This window comes from Phaseolus vulgaris, chromosome 10 (assembly GCF_000499845.2).
Source record: "Phaseolus vulgaris cultivar G19833 chromosome 10, P. vulgaris v2.0, whole genome shotgun sequence".
Classification (NCBI taxonomy): Eukaryota; Viridiplantae; Streptophyta; class Magnoliopsida; order Fabales; family Fabaceae; genus Phaseolus; species Phaseolus vulgaris.
The window spans coordinates 20090545-20093986 of NC_023750.2; the positions used below are offsets into that span (position 1 = coordinate 20090545).

General features: G+C 34.6%; 1 pseudogene; it reads left to right on the plus strand.

The window, feature by feature from the left end:
* Positions 1–2744: 2744 nt before the first annotated feature.
* Positions 2745–2850, plus strand: LOC137819909 (small nucleolar RNA R71; annotated as a pseudogene).
* Positions 2851–3442: the final 592 nt, after the last annotated feature.

The window sequence follows — 3442 nt, forward strand, 5'->3', positions numbered from 1 at the left end:
CAGCTGTTCTTATTCTTCTTTGTGTTTGGTTCGGTACTTTTCTTTTTCCAGCAAGTATTTTCAGTTCTTTGCCTTTCTTTTACATTTTGTTCGGTTCAGTTTGCTTCCCTTCCAATTCTATTCGGTGGATTTAAGTTTTACCTCTTTTTGTTGGTTCAATTTGACAATAATTGGATCTTCTACATGAGTTTGTGTTTTGGCACTAGTTTTGGTGAGTTCTTGTTCATAGAACCTTGATCCATTTCTATGATAAAGTGCCTATCTCATAACCAACTCAAGATGATTCCTAAGAATGTCAAGAATCATTCTAATTGTGCTAGTGGAATCACATCAGGTTCACTCTTAACCAAGAGCTACATCCAGTCTTCCCAGAAACCACTGGGGAATCCACTAAGCAATCAACCCTAGATTACTTACAACACAACCAAAGAAGTGACCTTGATCCCCTTAAGACACACACTTCCTTTGGCTTCAGCACGGTATGAATGGACCATTTTCAATTGATTCCCAAATACCCTTATCGGTTGAGTGCATAAAGATTTTCATTCCTACCTTCCAAAACTGGTAATTAACCCCACAATATAGTGGTGGTCTGTTTAAGGAAGCACCTTCCCCAAAAGGCATCTTGTCAACCATAAAAAAGATTTCTCAGAAAAATAGAAACAAGAACTTGATTAATTTTCAAGAACCTAGCTCTGGTATCAATTGTAAGAATTGATGGCTTAAACAAGAGGGGGGTGAATTGTTTTATGAAAGATTTTCGCAAAGACTTGGTTCAAAATGAATCTTTAACAAACAATCCAGATAAGCACTTCAGGAAAGCAATCAAACAAAAACTGTTATCAGAATTTTAACCAGTTAAAACTTCGTTTTAATCAGTTGTTTATACCAGCAGCATAAATGAATTAACACAAACAGTTATAGAGAGTTTGAAGGAAAGAGAGATTTACACAATAGGTTTATACTATTTCACTCAATCCTTAAGCTACATCCAGTTCTCAGACAATCCTCTGAATTCCACTAGTAATCACAACCAGATTACAACACACACCACAAAGAGGTGACTTTGAATCCCACAAAGTCTTCTCACCCTTTTTGCAACACTTCACACCTCAAGACAGAACAACCTATGTCTTTAAAGGATTTCAAATACACACAGTATATAAAGGAAGTACAATTACAAGAATCTACATAAGGATAGAAAACACCTGAATTTGCACAATATAGGGAGCCTTATGATCAGATCTTGTCACCACAGCAAAGCTTGAAAAGCAATCTTGCACTTTGAAAAAATCCTTTCAAAAAAAAATCTCTTTCTCAAATCTGAATCAATACTTGTTGTATTTGTTGTGTATTTTGATTTGAAAGAAGGGCTATATTTATAGCACTTGAAAAGCAGTCGTTTTAGGCAGTTTAATCAACTGAATCAGTTAAAACAAGTTTTCAAAAATCTGTTATGAGAACACACATTTAATTGGTTGAATGAGTCAAGCAGTTGCATAACTAATTCAAAAAGCGGTTTCAAAAACCTCTAGCCAGCTAGGTGACAAACAACCGATTATCTCGATGATTCAACCGGTTGTTTTTTTCCCTTTGCTTGGAAAAACACTTTGTTTTCTTTTAAAATTGTTTGATCATGCTTTGTGTAGGATAAGGATTGATCTTAACAAAGATTCTAAACACCATAATCTAAACCCAAACCAAAAAAGCAGCACAGCTTCAGGCTTCATGTGGATTTGAAACATCAAAGCTCCGATGTTCAACACGGAATACTTATCTCCAACTGTTTCAGAATTTCACAGAATCTGATAAACTGTCCTTCTATATTTTTTCTTGAGGGAGCATGTGGATAAGGTAAATCTAAAATTGGAACACTTCTTTTTCCATTCTCATTTTTCTCTTTTTCTTTTCTTCCTGTACCCTCTCATTTTTTTCTTTCTTTTCTCCCTCTTCACTTTTGTTTTTTTTCTTCCTTCTCTTCTTTTCTCTCTTCCCTCTCAATTTTTTTTCCTCACTTTTTCTCTTTTCTTCACTCTCAATTTCTCTTTCCTCACTTTTGTTCTCTTCACTCTCAATTTCTCTTTCCTCACTTTTGTTCTCTTCACTCTCCATGTCTTTTTCCTCACTTTTGAGATGATCACCAATCCCCCTTCCTACAACTATTCCACTTATAGTAGTGATTGACTTACATTTCTCTCTGAGTTCCATCAACTCTTGTGCAAGTTGCCCATATTGTATTTCCAAATTTCTCTGTAGTATCTTCCATTTTGCTCATTCTCTCTTGGGACGAAGGATCTAGTAGTTGGTGTTTTTGAAAACTTCCTTGCTTTTCATGCTCTTCCATGTAAAAAACTTTTTCTTCAGATGAAGTATTCGAATAAGCCTCATGCCCATTGGAATGATCGCCTCCACATAATTTACACCTTAGTTCTTGACTCTGACTTTGAGATGAATGAACAACGTGCAATTGTTGGAGTAATTTAGCCATTTGTGTGGTTAGTTGCTCAATCTGCTATGTCAAAATTTTATTTTGAGCCAAAAGTGCATCTTTTAACCACCATTTCTTCTGAATACTTCATCCATCATATTGAGCTTGAGAATCAATTAATGTCAATGCATTAATAATTCTTTTTGCTTGTTCTACATAAAGAGCCATCATTGTGCCACCAGTTGCGGCATCTAAGAGCATCTTCGTTTCAGATCTGACACCACTAAGGAATATGTTTAGTTGAGAAATATCTTCAAACCCATGATTTGGGCATTTTCTCAATATCATCTTGAATCACTCCCGTGTCTCACAGAAAGATTCCTCTGCTTCTTGTTTGAACATGAAGATTTTAGACTTTGCTTTGACAAAGCAAGAGATTGGAAAAAATATTTGCAGAAATTTTTCCTCTACATCCTCCCAACTAGTGAGGCTCTTATTTGGAAGTGATTTGAGTCATTCTTTAGTTTTTCCTGTCAATGAGAAAGGAAACACACGCATATAAACATTTTCAATATCACCTTATTGAAAGTCCATTGTTCCCACAAATTCATAAAATGTATCTAAATGTGAATATGGATCCTCATGGTCCATTCTGTAAATTGATGGGTACTGATGAAAGTGAGAAAAACAGGTTTTATTTCCAAGACCTTGGCGTTAGCAGGTATTGTAATACTAGAAAAATGCCTAGGCCCTTGATACATGACACAATCTCCAACTATCCTCTTGGGAGGTGGTGCTTGCTTTTTTGTCATGTTACTTTCCTCATGGAAGATTTTGTTAGTGGAAAAAAACAGAGTATATTTTTTCGAAAATTTTAAAATAAACAGAAAATTAAATTCTAATTAAATAAAACAAATAAAAGAAAATTCAAATAAATCAGAAAATAAATAGAAACCACTAAAAGAAATAAGAAATAAGAATTAAAACAATAAAAACAAAATAACCAATCTGAAA